This window comes from Tyto alba, unplaced genomic scaffold (assembly GCF_018691265.1).
Source record: "Tyto alba isolate M040663 unplaced genomic scaffold, T.alba_DEE_v4.0 Super-Scaffold_7, whole genome shotgun sequence".
NCBI classification, from domain to species: domain Eukaryota; kingdom Metazoa; phylum Chordata; class Aves; order Strigiformes; family Tytonidae; genus Tyto; species Tyto alba.
In genome coordinates this window covers 35,990,666-36,009,180 of record NW_024881328.1, presented here as the reverse complement: position 1 = coordinate 36,009,180, position 18,515 = coordinate 35,990,666, and the positions used below count along the sequence as shown (strand labels likewise).

The window sequence follows — 18,515 nt, the reverse complement described above, 5'->3', positions numbered from 1 at the left end:
GGGGAGAAAACACACAGCAGCGAGTGCAAAGTAGAGTGTGGGACAGCTCTTCTCCAGAAAAAGAGAATGTAAAGTAAATACAGTAAAATCCAAGAAAAGGACAAATATATTAGTAAGGAAAACAATTTGGCATTTCTTTTGGGAAATGGGAAGACAATATTAAAGTAGAAAAAAAGCTGTTTAGAAATAACATTTCAAATGTAAAATTTCAGTCATCAAATATATGTATTCAGAGAGTATTGCCACCATCTTAATGTTAGTTGTAGTTTCCCTTTTTCTCACACTAATTTTGAAGATGACCCTGATTATTAGGTGGGGAACAAAGGGAGGGAAACACTGATGAATTGTTGGTTTTGTTTCCACAACTAAGACATGCCTTAGAAATTTTAAGTGACAGGCTGGAAAGGAGAATGATAGCAGATGGGCATTTTATTGCTGTGATGTTTTCTTCAGTAACTTTATTCCCATTTTTTAAATTGAGACTATCTTTTGTTTGGTGGAACAAATATAATGTTTTCTTTCTTGTTTACTGACATGGGTAGGATTGGCTACCCAGAGGCAGGTATCTGAGTAAGCAATGAATACCAGAAATTCACTCCACCCACATGTGTGGGAGTGTGAAAGTGTTTGTTACACACCTGTAAGGATCAGTTTGTGAGCTGATATCAGGAAGTATTAGCATGCAAAAATAAATTTGCTAGGTATTAACTAGCAAGAAACAGGTGGTTGGAAGGATAAGGAAATACCTTATAATTACAGAAGGCTAATGAGTGATTAGTCACTACTAATGCTATTATCAAAATCTATGTTAAAGTCAAATTTTCTCCCTTCATGCTCATATGAAGGGAGGCTACAAGGTTCAGTACCCAGAAAAGCAAATACCTGTTGTCTTTGGTACGACTATAATATACTGCTGAGTCTTCCTCAGCACTGTGTTGCGTTAGAGCAGTTCTGTGAACTGTTTGCTCTTTATTCAGTGGATAAGTAACCATGACTTTTTTGAGAGTAATATAATAATAACATCAATTATCACAAATTAGAACAGTTATTACTTTCAAAGGGATGCTTAGGCTCCATTTTGAGATGTGCTGAATGTTAAATACTCACTAGGGGAATGTAGGAGTTCTGGATAGAGTTAGGGTTCATCTTGAATGAGTTTTTATCACAGTATTAAAATGCTGCTTCATCAATAGCAGTTTTTGAACTTTCAGGTAATGTATTGTACTCCATGTAATTATATATAAACTTAAAAAGTACACTTGGGATTTGTTTTGAAAGCTCAGCTGCGCTTTTTGTCTGACCAATTTCAGGTTAGTTTTAAGTAATAGTTATTTCAGAGGAAGCCCCACACATGGTACAAATTCTAGGAAATATTTACTCCTTTAACTTAACATTCTTTATTTTCATGAATAGCATCTGAAGATCATTGTCACAAACAGTACTTCAACAGCAATTCTAACTGCATCAGGTAAGGGGAAGACAGTTTTTAACCTCAGGCTGTGGCATATGCACAGCATTGACCAAGGGATTGTCTTGTCCATAACTAAAGGCAGATCTACGGAACTGCTGAAGTCATGGGCATGAAAGACCACAGTTTAGTTTTGTAAGAGTTACAATTCCAAGAGAGACAATATATTTACTTGGGAGAGTTCAGTACGGTATCAGTCATAGGTGGATTTTTAGACATGTTTTAGTGTTCTCCAGATTGTACAAGTTCCTTGCACCTGTTATTTTATTTCATATAATGTACCTTTTAGACAAGAGTTGAATTTTACCTGCACCATCAAAGTCCATTTACAAGCTGTCTACAGGCTGAGCTGTTTTTCATTCTAAAGCATAGAAAAGAAGGATTACTACGAAAGAATAAATCCAGTAATAATTACGTGAGATAGCAAACTTTTCTTTTATGAAAAGTTGCATGATCTGGTAGCTATGGAAATGTGTTAACTTGTGTCTGGTAAAAGCACTTAAAAATTATGAATGTGTTCATAGATCACATATATCAATTGTCAACTACAAAATAATTCTATAGTTCATTTCTCCTGTAATTCAAGAAGAATACCTGAGAAACTTAGAGGAAACCATAGAAGTTAATTCAAATATCTGAACAAGTCCATTCAAAGTCTCTATTTGCAGATGCTAATTCAGGGGTTCATTTTCAATTAAAAGGTAGTGTTCTCTCCTCTCTTGAATGTACACATTTATGTCAGCTCCGAAGAAATCTGCACCAGAACTTGGCAACCATCAATCCCAAACTCCAAAGTCATGCTTACTCCTATTGGTTTAACTAAAAAGATAAATCTATTGTCTGGAATGACAATGAGGATTCTTAGTCTTAGATGGAACAGCCACTGTAAGAGATTAATGGCACTTTATGCTTTCCAGACATGTATATTCCAGGACAGAGGGCGTATATAAAAATATTTAGTGTTGAACTTTTGTAACAAACATGTTTTTTTCTATGAAAAATGAGTAGGCAAGAAATGTGTCATGATTTTGTTAGTATTAACGGCCCATGATGGATACAAGTGGTTTTAAAAATTATGGTACAGCTAACTACAAGAGAACAGAGTTCATTTCTGCAGAGCTCAAATAATGTAGATAATTAATTACACTCCAGACTTTCAACTACAGTGCAGCTGTAACTGGATGTTTATTCCCTCTTCTACAAATCACAAATACATATTGTATAACATGGCTTTATTTATTTTCCAGTATTAGGTTGTTTCAACATTAACCCTGTGCTGTCTTCAGCTTTCATACCCTTCTTCTAGCCTTCTACCAGTACTACCAAATTGCTTCTTTTTTCTAACTTTTCAGTTTTATATTACAGGTGGAAAATAACCTAAGGGTTTTTAACAGGCATACTAAATGCATGCATCACTTACATCTCACAAATATGGTGATTTATATCTCTAAGAGAGTGTATCTAATCTGAGTAAGTAATTCTCATCCTTAACAGCACATGCATCTACATCCAGTCTTGCATAATGTAGACTCAAGTATTACATATCCAAGAGAAACAAAGGAAAATAGAGGGAAGGCTGGGTTATGGCACATACATATAAAATATTGATTTGGCCTTGATTAAAGGCCTCAATTCCTGGATTTTGTGAGGCCTTGCCTAGGCTATTTTACTAAATAGCTTTGAAGATTTTGGTTTTCTAATTTACCTGTTGATAGATGCTGTAGTGTTTATGTCAAGGGACTACAGATTCTTTCAGAGCTCAATCTCCTTCCTAACATTTCGACAAAGAGACACCCTAAAAGCAATGGCTTAAACATTTTTTTTTCCTATTTAGAGGTTTTATTCTTGTATAAATATTTTATTAATATATTGTAACTCTCTGAAATCCATGGGAAAAGTCCTTGTGAATTCAGTGTGAGCCAACTTGAAGTTTTACTTTGGTTTATGCACCTGTCGTGGTTTGGGCCCAGTGGGCAACTAAGCACCACACGGCCACTTGCTCACTCCTCCCCTGCAGTGGGATGGGGAGCACAATCAGAAGAAAAAGGTAAAACCTTGAGGGTTAAGGCAAGGAGAGTTTAATAGGACAACACAAGGGGAGAAGAAATAATAACAACGATACTAATAAAACAATGTGTAAAGAGAGTGATGCACAACGCAATTGCTCACCACAGGGAACCTGATGCTCAGCCAGTTCCTGATCCGTGATCCCTCCTCTCTCCCCTGGCCAGTCCCCCCAGTTATATCCTGAGCACCATCGCCTGTGGTATGGAATACCCCCTTAGCCAGTTTGGGCCAGCTGTCCCGTCTGTGCCCCTTCCCTGCTTCTTGTGAAAATTAACTCTATGCCAGCAGGAACCAGGACAGCACCCTTGAGTGCTTTTTTGTCGCATTGTTTTCAAATACTTGACTGTTTTAAAAACTTATGTCCATGTGTAGTGTAGATGACAGAATAATGATTTCTTTTATTCTTTCTATCTTAAGCTAACAGCATGGTTAGTTTTGAGGCTGTCTTATTGTTCTAGGTTTTTGTCATGGAGTAAGCAACTTAGATGATTTAAAATCATTTAATAAGTAGACATTCTGCTACACTTCAAACGATAACTGGTTTGGGAGACAAAAGCAATGATAATAAGAATTTTGCACTCTTGTTCTCTGCAAAAAATAGTTCGTATTAGCCTTTTGCTTTTAATGAAAATTCTTTATTGGTCCTTCCTTTTCTCAAAACTTCAGAATGGAATGCTCAAAGTTTGTTTCTTTCTCTTGACTTTGTCCATGTAAGGTATATAATCAGCATTAGTCTGAGAAGCTCTGCATGAAAAATTGCTTTTCTGTTTTGGAAATATTTTGCAATGGTGGCTACAGTACTTCTAATGTTCCATACTTCCACAAAAAGCTTCAGGGATACTGTTGACCCCCTTTGGGATGGAAATTCTATGAGGTACGGCATAGAAGACCTTCCTCTTTAGATACACTGCTAGTTGATATAGATCCCATGCTCAGCATTACAAGGATCAGTCACCTTTACCACCACCCACACCTGAGTATTGTCCACACAATGTTTCTCTCATCTGTCTGACACTATTTTCCCCAGGCCCTGAATGGAGTTTAACAACTCAATAACTAAGACACCTGGATAAAATTGAGTAGCCTATGACACCTACTGAATCAAAGTAATGTAATAGTTCTTTCTGCACTTAAATTTTTACAATTATGAAAAAACGTCAGTAACAATGTAATAATTAGGAAAACCAGTATCAAATATCCAGCAAGAATCCTTTCATAAATGGGAACGTAAGAAGAACACAAGGAATATTGTGATTTTGAGTCAATAATCAATCACATTTTTGAAATATGACTGCATTCCCAGTTAAACTAAAAAAGATAACTTTTTCTCATATTCTTCCCTCTTTCCCAACCCACTCCATACGAGATCTTCTAATATATATAGGCCTCCATCATGTGTTCTCAGTAAATCCCTTCTCAAAAGGTATTTTTGTCAACTCTCAAACAGAAGTGAAAATTCAGGTAGCATGATATTATATAGTTGCCTTCAAGAGACTAACATCTGCTTTGATGACCTGACCAACAGTTACCCTGTTACCTGGCTGGTTAAGTTCATAGAAGACAAGGCAACTAACTGTCTGGGTACCCAGGCCCTCCTGGCCTCTGCAAGCTCTGCTACGGAAACTGAGCACACTGCTAATGGCATCCTTCCCTTGGTTGAAATACAGGCTTATTTTACACCCTCCTAAAATCATTAAGATCAAAGTGGGGATGTGATTTTTGTTTGCAATGTGGCAATTTGCAGTTCTCTGTCAAAGTAAGGAAAATTTAAAATAGGGACGTACGTTATACCACCACGACAATATTAAAAGACCTAGAAGTTAAATATGCAATTGGGGGTGAAATTTTCCCTGCCAGTGTTTCTCTACAGGAAAGACTGAATGGGGGCTGCTTTGGTTTCTTTCTTATTTAACATCCTCACAGAGTAATGCTGGATAGCTTTTGGTCTGCATGAGAGGGGAGACCACGCTCAGTAGGGAGGTGAAATTTCTCAGGTTTTGTAATTGGTGCAATCCTTCAATCTTTGTTCCTTCTAGTAACTATTTTCAGGTAAATCAGTCCGCATGATAGCTCTTTGATCTTGGCATAGTTTCAGACCTAAACAAATACCGATTCCACTGCTTTTGTTCATCCTCAATTATCTCCACTCAGTCTTCACCATCTGTTTACATGACTGACATTTACAACCTCTTGAGAATGATAAAACCAGTCCATTGATGTAAGGAGACAAGGTGCAAGCACGTATTTATGAATGTGGTGGTGTTCACTTTTGAGAATACTCTTCATTTTTTGTGGACCTGGTTCTTTGCTCCACTTCTCTGCAACACTCAAGAATGATAGCTTCAGTAACAACCTGACTTGGTCCACTTCAGGTTTGGGGGGAACCTAGGCAACAGAGGAAGTCACTGTCTTAGTCTTTTTGCTCCTAGCCTTTTGTTCCTGGATCACACCAATTAACGATTAAGATGAAAAGGTATCAATATATTTTTGTTCTACTCTTCTCACATAGTGTTCTCATTTCATTCCTATGTTGCCACTGTTGATGGAAAAAAATGACAGTAGAAGAAAGAAATCACATTTTCTTCTATTCCCTTCAAGTAATATGCATCAAATCTAAGTTGAAAATAGCTTTGCTCTACATTCCTTTTATTTAAGCATTGCAATACAGATTATGTCAAAAATATATCTCAAGAAATATGAAGCTTCCTATGTACTGAGTATTTTTTCTTGTATTATAAAATGTCTCACATTTTTTAAGAAAAAAATTTGCATGCAGAAGGGATTTTGAAAAATGCCTTTTCCTGAGTAATATATTCTACCCTTATATTTTTATTGCATTTTAAATGGTATAACTTGATTTTGGACAAAATCTACTCCGACTCCATCAAACATAACTGACTTCAGAAAAACCTGGTAACTAAAAAAACACCACTGTATCATATTTTATTTTTAAGGTCTCTGATGCAGAATCTGCTATCGTACCATAAAATAATTTTAAAGTGCCTTTAATCTTACTTGCTTTCTGAATCACCTTTGAAAAACTGAAGATAACACGTATTTCAATAGCCAAATTGTTTTCTATTTGTCTGGCATGTGCTCTGCTTTGCTGCTGTGACTGAGCTACTAAACTTTAGATTAGAGTTTTAGTAAAATTCTACTGAGGCTTAGTTTGGGGAAAAGATAAAACATGTAAGGGAGTCCATAACTTTACAAATGAATACATATATATTTTTAATAGGTATACCAACACTTTGAGACTCCATCTAGTACCCAGAATGCAGCTAAGACTGTCTAACCAAAATAAAAACAGTACACTTACTAAACAAGTTTGAGTTCTTGTTTATGACATATAACAAAGACCAACTTTGGGAGTACGTTGTGAAATGCCAGATACATAAAGATGCTTCCTGACACCAACATGGACTGTAGTTTTGCCCAAGCAAGCAGAACACGAACTGTCCTGTTGCTTGAAAAAAAACCCCAATCACACAAACATGGAAAATAGGCAACCATAATCTAAATGTTTAACACAATTAACAATTGAAACCTGTGATAGACTAGTCTGTGTTTTTACTTCTGAGAGACTACTAAAAAACAAGGTAGCGATTTATTTTTACTTCTGTTCCACGATTGCATAGAATTAATAGATTATCTCTCTTCCCATTCTCTGTGTCACTGTTTTTGACAGGCACAAATGGCTAAGGAGATGCACGCAATGCGGCTGTCAGCTCCAACAAGATGCTGCGGAAGTGTGTACAGGAATAGCTGTCAGTAACAACATCAGAAAAAAAAAAAAAGTTGTGTATTGACCAGTCATGGATCAGCTCTGAATGCAGTAAGAATATTTTGCTCAAATTCATTAGGTATTCCTTCAACTCTCTTAATATTGCAGTAAAGTCAGGTTTATTAGGGTATTCTTTGGTTTGGATTTGTTTTGTTTTGTTTTTCAGGAAAATGTTGAAGATTGAGTATCGGGACACTGAAAACAATTACTGGCTGTGTTGGTATTTAGAATATAATTCCCATACAAACTACCCAAAATGTTTTCCATTTTCCTTCCTCTTGGAATTTCACTTTGGTCTAGTTATCTTTTGGAATTCAGCTAGTATGAATCTACCACAGTCACAACTTTCCACACAATGATCCTTTGCAACTGCTTCACAGTCTGCTAGTTTGGTAGTAAAGTTTACAAAGAACTCTGAAACAACGTAAGAAGTTGGCATGTTACCTTTGCAGGAGGGAATGAACTGACAGAAAATTTCAAAAACTTTGCAATAATCTCTAGAGGAGACAAATTTATTACTAATTTGCTTAGTTTTCGCACACATATTTTGGAGGTTTTTTTTTAGTTTAGTAGTGAATGGAAAAGGCTGCCACACTAACTTTTTTCTGTAATTTGCATCTATGCATATATTTATCTAAGGTTTACTGATTTAAAAAGATGCTGTCTCTTGACTTCTACCCTTCATGTTTTTTTTTTTGTTTTTTGGTTTTTTTTTTCTATTGTGATCTTTCCACTCCTAACTGCAAATCGCCATCCTGCACAATTTTCCATCCTGCCTTTAAAAAAACAGAAAATGCCTACTGCAGACAAAACACCTTTGCTTTGATTTCAGTGCCATGTTTTGTTCTGCTCGCTAAATGGCCATTCTTGAGGTTTGTCTATTGATTAATGAAAAATGAAAGGCATCTTTCACTGTGCTGTGAAAAAAATCAGGCAGAGGAATAACGAATGAGTTTCCTGCCTTTCCAGACACTCATGCCCCCTTACTGGCAGTATTATGGCAGAAAGCCACCAGGAATAAAATAAATATGAAAGACGTGAATTCCTTGCTTTTCTACAGGAAATATGTTGTCCTTAACTTGCATTTCCCATGACTGTCATAAGAAATATATTGATCTACACTGTTGTGTTTCTCAAAAACATTCTAGTTGGGATTATATGCCACAGACAGTATTGTCAAAGCCAGAGTGCTATTAGATATCTGTACCCTGCCAAAATACTTCTGTTCTTCATTGTAGATTTAACCAAGATCTGTGGAAGTCTCCTATTTTTCCTCAAAAGATGTTTCCTTGAGGAATGCAGAGCTACCAACCTGGATTCCCCACTTTCTCAACTACTGCCTACTCTCCACGATTTTTTTTTTTGTTTGTTTTCATCCCATTTCTTCACTTCATCAGACTCTCTTCAAGGCAGACGTTTAATTAAATCAAGCTACGACGCCCGGTGAGCTGTGCACATCCTTAAATTCCGCCCTGCCCTGCGGAGCCCGTTCAGCTCTGCTCGGAGGCGGCTCCCACCGGCCGCGAGCCCGCCTCTGGGCTGACGGAGCCCCTCGCGCCTTTACCGAGGGGCACTCACGCTCCCGGTCTCCCCCCGTATCATCCCGGCGGGGGGGGTCCCCACCGCGATCCGCGGCCTGGCCGTGGGACCGGCCGCCTCAGCCCGGAGCCCCGCGGGGACGGGAGGGAGGGAGCGCGCGCGCGCGCGGCCACAGCGGCGCCCCCTGCCGAGCGCGCCGGGTCGCGCCTCTTTCCGCCGCTGCCCTGGCTGCCGGCGGGAGGCAGGGGGAGCCCGGGAGCGGAGCGGCCCGGCCCGGCCCGGCCCGGCCCGGCGGGCAGCCAGCCAGCCAGCCCGGCAGGCAGGCGGGGTTCCCCCGCCCTACGCTGACGTCAGGAAACTTTCTGCGCGGCTGAAGCGGGAGCGGGGCCGAGCGGGCCGCCGTGTGCCGGGACGGCTTCCATCCCCTCGCCAGGTACGCGGCGCTCCTGGCCGGGGCGAGCAGCGGCAGGCTCCCGGGGCGTGCGGCGCGGACTCCTCCGCCTCCGTCCCGGCGACGAGGGCAGCCGGGGTCGGAGGCAGCCACCGGGTCCCGGGGAGGGGTGGGGGGGGTGCGTTTGGCGACCGGCAGCGCGGCGGGGAGCTCCGGGCGCCTGTTGATCGCCGCGGCGGCACCGCTGCCCCGGGCCGAGCCGCCCAGCCGCTGCCCGGCGCTGCCAACTTCACGGCCGGTGGGGCCGTGGCGTGGGGCGGGCGGCGTGAGTAACGGGGCTTGCAGCCGGGTGACGGGGCTTGTCTGTTCCGCGGGTCTCGTCCGCGGGGACCGGCACCCGTGGGCGCCCGGTGGGGCGTCGCGGGCTCTCGGCGGCGTGTCGCTGCTCGTCGGAGTAACGGCGCGGCGCGAAACTCGCGGTGGGCGCCGCTCCCCGCCGTGGTTGTCCTCCTCCGACTTGGCACCGGCGGGGACGTGGGGGTTTTAGACCGGCGGTACGCCGGGGTTTAGGGGCTGTTTGAATTTCAAGGAGCTGAAAATAATCAAATGCCTTTCATTCTGCCTTTTTTTTTTTTTTTTTTTTTTCCTTTTCTTAGCAAGTACAGTAAAGCCATTATCTGAGGCAGGGTTTTGTTTTTCCTGCGAGGGCTGAGCCGTGGCGGCCCCGCGGCGTGGGGAGCCGAGCCGAGCTCGCCGCCGGCGCTGCTGAACGCGCAATTGTTTTACGAGGGAGAATCTTCGGCTCGTAGACAGACTCAAACCACCAAGTTAATTTTAACTCCGTGGAGCACCCGGGTGCGGGGAGGGTGGGGTGCTGGAGTAGTTTGTCGGGTCACGATGTGAATAGGAGACTGAAATCTGAGCAAGGACTGCAGCCGCTGGCTTGGAGTCGGGCGAGGGAGGTTCAGGGAGAAATTCTCAGTTTAAGGGGGGTCTGAAAGTTGTATGAGAGTTCCCTGCAGGAGTACGGTAAAACATGTTGCTCATTTAATTTTGCCGTCCTTGTCATTTATTGAAAGGCACCGAGAGCCGATCAAAGGCCCGTAAAGGTTAACTGTATTCTTCATACAAAGGAATTTTTCCCCCTTCCAAAGAACTAGATTTCTGGGGTCTTTTTTGAACTTAAGACAGTCACTATATTTCTAATTTAAATACCATGCAACCCTCACTTCCTAAATTTTCAGTTGCATCGCAGTTGCAAGTTTTTAAGAAGTCATCTTTATGTAGACAGAGCTAAAAAGATGTTAAAAAACCTAAGAGACTGAAGGCGATTATGTAGGCGCTGTAAATGTGTGTAGGTACATGTAAAAAGTTTTAGCAATTTATTTGGTCTGCTCGGTGTAAATATAAACATACATTTTTACATTTGATGTGAATAACTATGAACCTCTCCTTTTAGAAATACTTTTATTTTTCCTGTGATCATCTCTACCCTGCATGTTAGCCTAACTTTGAACTTTAGTTGTGCCTTTCAGTTGTGGTGATAAGCAATACTGCAGAGCTTCAGACCTCTGCCACTTATGATGATCAAAACAATTCACCTGAGGGGAAAAATAAATACCTTTTTGAAGGTCAAGCTTCTATTTTTTATGGCAATTTTATAATGAACAGAAAAGTTAAACTCGTAATTTCAGAATTGCTCAATGTATTTGTTGTGTAGTAGTATGTCAGCGACAAGGCCTCGTATTTGGAGATTATCCACGTGTCCTCCGGGAAAGGAACAACAAAATATTGGGGGAAAAAGGACAATGGCTTCATGATTATTAGTGTTATGCTTTTTGGTACACATTTTACTTTTAAGTATATGGATGCGTTAGTAATTATAGGTCTCCTTGAAAGCAGGTATTTATGTGAGGAGGTTGAATAGAGCAAGTGGTTTATGGATTAAAAGACCAGGAATTATGGTACAGTGTTGAAGGATGCAAGGGAGCAGTTCTGTTTGTGCTTTTAACAGAGCTGCAGTGGCAGGAATATCAGTGAAGAGAGACTGGAAATAAGCAGAAGCAAGTACAAATCAGATTGCCTTAGAAGCAAGGATGACAGTCTTAAATGTGATCCAGCTAGCGTTGAGTGTGTCTTCAGTGATGAGTGCAGAAATGAAAATTATTTTGATGCCAGAAAAAAAAAAAAAAGGAGAAAATGTTAAATTGCAGCAGTGTGAACTGCACTACAATGTTCTGTGTAAAGCATTTTAAATCACATGAGGAAATACAAAACTTGGTACTAGAGGTCCAGAAAGGAGGAAGAGGTAGTTAACAAGAGCAGGCAATGAGAGTGGTTATTACACATACTCCATACTCACAGTTGGTATTGTGTCGTCTTTGACAACAACTTTACAGTCTTTTCGAGGCCTTTGTAGAGCTCAAGGATTGTGCCTCTCCTGCTCTGCATAGTATTCACCCAAAGTGATACTTCAGAATTTCCTTTACAAGCTCATTGAAATAATTTGTTTGTGTCTTGTCTGTAGATGGTTCAACAGCAGTGTGTCTGCATGGGTGTGTTCATACAATGTTTGTAAATGTTGCCGGGTGCTCTAAAAATCATAATCAAAGGACTTATATGAGGAACTTGAGAAGTCTAATACAATAAACTGGCATTTGTATTTTGATTATGGCATTAGTTTTTCTCTTTAGATAATCCCTCAAGAGCATATTGCTTGAACGTGTCATAAAAAAAATAATTAGAAATGCCCCATGAGATAATTAAAGGCCAACTTCAGCTTGAACTGGAGGACTAGCATATCTTGAAAGAGAACCAAAAAATGAACTACCTTATCCTTGAATTGTTGACATATCTAATATGACATAGGGCAGGATTCTGATTCTGTCAATTATTTCAACAGAGAGACTATAACAGAGAATTGAAAAGTCTAACAGGTTCACTTCGTAAAAATTGCTGCTTTCTTAGAATTTTTAGTTTCTGTAAATGGTGAAATACATGGCAGAGGTTGAGGCTGTGTTTCAAGTAAATTGGCTCTCAAGACAAAAAATCCCGAATAAATGACTTAATAGAGTTGTTACATAAGAGTACACTGATTAGGCACAAATAAACATTTTCCCCATCCACTTTTTTGCCTTACTGTAATCTGATTTTTGAAGGGATAAGCACCTTGAGAGAATCAGTTTGTATCCCGGAAAAGACCAAACAACACTGGCCCTGTTAGCTGCCTAACAAAGTTCTCTTCAGTTCTCTCACCTTTATTAGGTGACTTTTCGTATAAATATATTTGTTAATGTCCTTGTTCCCACTGGAAGTCAGCTCCTTCCTAGTGTCTCCTAAATCCCAGAGATCAGAACACTGGCTTTTTTCATGCCATTAGTCTCACCACTGCACTGTCAGTGCTTTGCTGAAGATGTGCCGTGACTCAGATGCTACATCAAACTCTTTTTCTGGGTTTGTTGTTGTGGAGTAGCTGGCTATTACAGTTTAATACATAGCCTTAATCTGGTTTTACACTCGTGGCCTGTGGTGGTTAGGGGCAGGAGGAAGGAGGCATTACATTTATGCAATTACTTGTCATTTTGTGGACTATCCTCCTGTCCCACCTGCCTGGCAGGAATGGCAGAATGCAGTAGTAGCACTACAGTGAGTTATTGCCTATCCTTTTAGTCTTAGATATGCAAGTGTATAGACCTTGTCTGTGCCATTTCTTTTGCCCAGGGACACTGAAAGAAGTCTGGGAACCAACAGGAGTAGTTCTTAAGTCTTAAAAAAAGCTTTCTACCTCGGCTGCAGCTCCAGCCCATCTAATAAGCAGAAGGTCCTTTGAAATGCCTCCTTTTGCTGTAGGGTTTCAAAACATGTTTATTACACTAAACTGAACATGAAGAGAAGGAAGTGATGTTGTCACATAGTTTTATCCAGTATTTCACTAGAGAATTTATCCAGCTGGAAACTCATAATGAATTCCCAGGAAAGAATTTACACTTTCACTCCTCCTCCCCTCTGCCAGTTCAAGCAGATGTTCTAATCACCAAGCTAAGAGGGTGCTCTGGATTAAGGTATTATTTCTTCAGAATGAAATGACTTTTTTTTTTGGGGTGTAACTGCATATTAGGCAAAGAAAGAGAAAATGTACAATTTTGTAGCTTAATGAAACAAGCATGTATGTAGAAGAGGCAAGATCTGAGCTTCCAACAGCTGTGTAAGTAGTAAGCTTTCACTGGAACCAGAAGCAGAACTTGGGCTTCGTCATGCCTATGGTTTCACAGAGGCTAGTTGATAATGTGCGAAAGAAGTACCAGAAAGCCCTTTAGATAACGATACTGGATTTGTTTAACTTCTGCAAAATTATTTTCTACTTTGAAGGGCAGACATTGAGAAATTCTGGTTATTATTTTAATTCCAGTGTCTGACCTACTCAGTTTATGAATATGTACTGTATATTCTACTCACTTTGTTACTACTGCATATATTTTGCGTTTAACTCTGAGCTTGCTTATTCAGGTTTTAGTCTGAGACTTGAGCTGGGTTTTCTCCATTCTATATCTCACTTGCAGTTACAAAGAATACGAAACATCCGTCCAGCCAAATGATTTTGAGTTTATTCTGTCAGCGATACCTGATCAACACCATTGCCTTGCATGAGTTTGTACAAGAGTAACTTGGTAAACAATTCTCTTATAGTGCAGTGGTTGGAGCAGAGACGGTAGCTGGCTGTTACTTTTTTTTTTAGCTTTATGGAACTAAGAAGTTGCTCAAGTTTGGTTTTTTTGTCAGGAGAAAGTAGAACTGGAAATTCTTTAGATGTTCTGGTTAGATGTGCTGTAGAGAGATCCTGACCACTGCAAGTAAATAATACTTTTATTTTGAAAAATGTATGACTTCTAAGACAAACCTGTTGGCATTCAGCAGGATCTGATGCCTGTTTCTAGAATGCTGTATTGCTTTAGTGGAACAGGATATGTGGGTACTTCAGTACTTGGGAATAGATATGGATAGAGGAACCTGTTCTCCTTGGTGCTTCAATCTTCTCATAATCCTTAAAATAACATGAAAACTGTAAAACTGCATGCATATTCCTACTTACTATTTTTAGATAAAATAAAATACTTTTTTTGAGGACTGCTGGATTCTCTGAAACGATTCAAGACCTTTAATGTGATTTTTTTTTTTTTTTTTTTTTTTTTTTTTAATTCTTTCTTTCTCTGCTCTCTCCATCCCCTTCGTTTTGATGGGGCCAATCTTGGACAAAGGCAAAATGCGGTAGTAACACAGTGTGCAAAACAGAATCCTGACTGCTTGCTACCTGCTGTGACATTTAATAGTCTATTCTGTTTTCATTTTGTTAGATGTTAGATCCCTTCTAGGCAGGATGGGCCATTAGGAACTTAAACATTGTGCTTAAACTTTCGAAGTGATCTAGGACAGTCTAAATCAGCAAAGCTCTTAAAAGTTTTTCAGAGTTCTCTGCAGCCTATGCAAAATCAAACTTGGTTTCCATTAGATGAAAGGCTGGGATAAGGCTGCTGCTGCAGTGGGGAAAGGTGGCTGGAAAGGAGGTGGTTGCCCGTTCTCACCTCAGTCTTGCAACTCTCCCGGTGGCAGGGGGACCCCGGGGAGGGCTGCTTTCTTCCCAGCTGCAGTCTGGGCCATCTGGGCTACTTTGGCAAGTAGCTCTCTTGCTAGTGCTGGCAATTTCGATCTGCTGCCTTGTGTAACGGTTGTTTTTCCTATGCATAAAAGTACTCCTAATGTTAATCAATGAATTTTCTCTTTTGTCAGATTGAGAGCTTTTATTTTTTTGTGTGTGTACATCTTTTAAAGAAGATATCTCTTAAAACAACAGTATTTTTTTTACTTAATCTGTTGTGAAATCTTCTGGAAAGTGTAACAGAAGTGAGGTAATGAGCCTAGATAAAGGACAGTGTTCCCAATAAAAAATTACTTTTCCTGCAGTCACATTTCAAAATGTTGTTTGGAACAGCAGTCATCTTTGCATGCCAATTACATTAGTTGTTTAAAACAGTTTGGTGTGTCCTCAAACCTATTTTCTTAACGTTTGTCCACACCATCTTTCCAAATGCCTCGCTGTGCAGATATGTGCTGTCTCTAATGCTTTCTTCCTACATGCTGTGTTGGCAGCCGTATGCATTCGAAGATCATGAGTCAGGTTCCTTAGCAAAAAAAAAAAATCAGAAAATGATGAGATTAAAAATAATACAGGATTTGTCTTTTTTAAAAAATTTTTTTTTTTTTTTTTGCAACTAAGTAGATCTGAAATTTATTTTATATTGAAAACAGATGTGTGTGGTTTTTTTTTTTTTTAACTCAAGCTCAAAATTTCAGGACTTGGGTCTTCGAGGAAAACAAATCTTGTGAGACTTGCCCTAAAATGATGGATGATGGCACCACTGTGCCTGAGCTTCTGCTGATACATGCTTCAGTCTTAAATGAGAAAAATACTAGTCAAAAGGTTTCATTTTCAGCCATGTTCATATTCAGATATAACAGAGAGGCCTCTGCTGATGGTTCTAACTGCTTGTTCATGTGCTGAAGTCAAAGAAGATTCAATGCTAGAGCTGAAAATACTAGCTGATAGCACCCCTTTTTCTTCTGCTTCTCAATTGGTAGGGTGACAGAACCATCACTTCCAAAGCAGTGGATGGTTGGGGTTACAGCTAAATGGTGGTTTTATCTTGTGGGCTACGGTAGGCACAGGTCATAACTATTTTAGAGTAAGTGTAGTTGAAATAATGTGAGAAAACTTGTTAAAACAAAATAAGTAACACTGGGAGGTGAAATTTATATGGTTATAATATGGTGCTGAATCTTTACTGGGGACAGAAAATAGCAGGGGACCATGTAGCCAGCAGAAAGTAGTTTCAGAGACTAACCCCCACCATTGTGCCCCTTAATCTGTTTCACATGTGTAAGCTTTAAAGCAGAGCGTACTGTGGATTTGTAAACACAAAGGTCTTTAACATCTGAGATTAGTAAAATCTTTTTCTTGATTCAAGCAGCCTAAAACTTGCATTACTAATTTTGTAAGTTATATGTTGTATTTATATTCAATTTATTCTGTTGTGAAAACAGGCTTAGGATGGAAGAAACTTTTCCAACAAATTTTGCAGCTGGAGCTGTTACTAATTCTCTTATCTTTCTGTGCCATAGAGTAATTGCACTTAATTGTTTGCTTCTGCTTTGTTTTGTGGTGTGAAATGCAGTATGTCAACACTGCTGAAGTGCAACATGAGTGTGTATAATGCTAATATTCTTGAAAGAGATAATTTCCAGATTTCACCTAACTGGATGAAACAGCTCATGTGTAACTACCAGTGCAGTGCTTAATACATCTTTTTGTAATAAAAGTTTGTAGTTGTTTTTTCTCAATAACAGATTGGTTTTGTCTTCACACCTGTTATGGTGTAGTGTGTTGTACTCAAAAACTAAAAGGCACATAGGAATGGGTCTGAGCCAACCTCCATGGCTGGGAAAGCAGCATGTAAATAAAGTAAGATTTTTATACACAGCCACTTAAAAATGTTAGGATTCTCATTAAATTGCATGCTATCCTTGTATTTCGGTGCAGCTCTCCAAAGCTGAGTCTACTTTTTATTTTAAAAGCATATTATTTTTTTTTTTTTTTTTTATAAAGAACTCACCTAGAAGCATTCCAACTTGTCACAATGATTCTGCAGCCTTCCCTCCCGTCCCATGATGTGATGGGAGCTCTATTTCTGGCTTAATCCCCACAGGTTTAAAATCGTATTTCTTAAGAAACCAGCCAGTCTGGGAGAGGACACTTGAGAACTTTATAGTTCCCAACCTCACTTCTCTCAAAGACAAATGATTCTGCACTGAAAGATAGCAGAAACTCAACCTGCATTTCAACCTGCCCGTACTGACTTGCTATCTCATACATTTGCCACAAGTAGTCTCTCATTACCAGCAAATGCCAGTGAGAAGAGCATAGGAACTATTTATTGTTTTCTCTTTCAAAATTAAATACTTCTCCCAGAGGTGTTGGTTTCATTCCCCATGTTTTATGTCTGAGGATATTGAATGTAGCTGCTAAACTGCAAGACTGATTTTTGTATTTGTAATTTTCTCCAATATGAAGTGTAACTCTTGAATCCAAATCATTAGCTGGCATTTCAGCCATGTAGTACTGAATAATGTGCTTGCATTGGTAATATCCACAGCTGTCAGTACAGTTACGTTGGCTGTGGTTAATGGCTCTTTTCTACTGGTTTTGACTGGGATGGCATGAGACAGCTGATGGCTACAGATAGGGCAAATCTGCTGGTGTGGAAAATTCACAGAGCAAGCGGAGTCTACATAGGCATCATAGTAGTCTGTCAGGAATCTGAAGTGCAGTAGCCAGAACTGTTGATTGTTTCTCTTAGAAAAGTGCTAGTATTCGCTTTGCTTTTGTACTGATTGGCAAAGCAGAAATGGTTGTACTGCACAAGTGACATTGCTGCTGGAAGGATGGAGGATGTCTGTATCACAGTAGACAAGGGTAGTGTGCTATACTGTTTAGTAACTCCTTTAATGCACAGTGTTCAGTATAATGTATGTTTATTTTGCAGTCTTGCACCAATGCAGCAGGGAAGGGCTGGTCATTATCCCTGGCAGTTGATTTATAATGGTTGTTCTGTTTGGGTTTTATCTTTTGTTGTTGGGTTTTCTGAGGGGAAGAAGGAGGGGGTGACTACTTAGCAATAATATGATGCCATGGTACCGTGCTTCATGAAGCTATGCTTTTAAAATAGATAATTAAGAAATAAGGCAGTGTATATTATATAGACTTCTATATGAGCATTTTGTATGTGATGGTAAGCATAATATGTACATTACTTCAGCTTACTCTCAGTATAACTGATGGCCTTCAATCTTACCTGTCCTCAAAATGCAGAATAATTTGCACCGTGAAGTCGAAAACCAGCCTCAGGTTCCGAAAAGATTGACATGCTTAAGTGAAGAATTTGCAGAGTCTTACTTAAAGGTTTAAGTTTGTTTGTTCCAAGCTTGAACCTAATAGGATAAAGGATATCCTGAGAAGAAATGTTATTTTTTTGAACTGGAATGCATTTACAAACTGTCTATGTGAATTTTATTCCCATACTAGTCTGTTTTGTTTACTTCTCAATTCCTAAATTTCGTAAATAAAGCACCGATGTAGTCTTCACTTTTAGATCTCTGGAAAAAGAAACATAGTCACTGAAAACTGTAAAAATAGATGTAACATCATTTGTTTACAT

At 39.7% G+C, this 18,515-nt stretch overlaps 1 protein-coding gene across 6 annotated transcripts in view; it reads left to right on the top strand.

The window, feature by feature from the left end:
* Positions 1–9,108: 9,108 nt before the first annotated feature.
* GULP1 (GULP PTB domain containing engulfment adaptor 1) overlaps positions 9,109–18,515 on the top strand; it is a 160,388-nt gene continuing 150,981 nt past the window's right edge. For all 6 annotated transcript variants that reach the window (XM_042784107.1, XM_042784108.1, XM_042784103.1 and 3 more), the window contains exon 1: positions 9,109–9,291. The gene's annotated coding sequence lies outside the window, so the exon portion shown is untranslated. The remainder of the gene's footprint in view (positions 9,292–18,515) is intronic.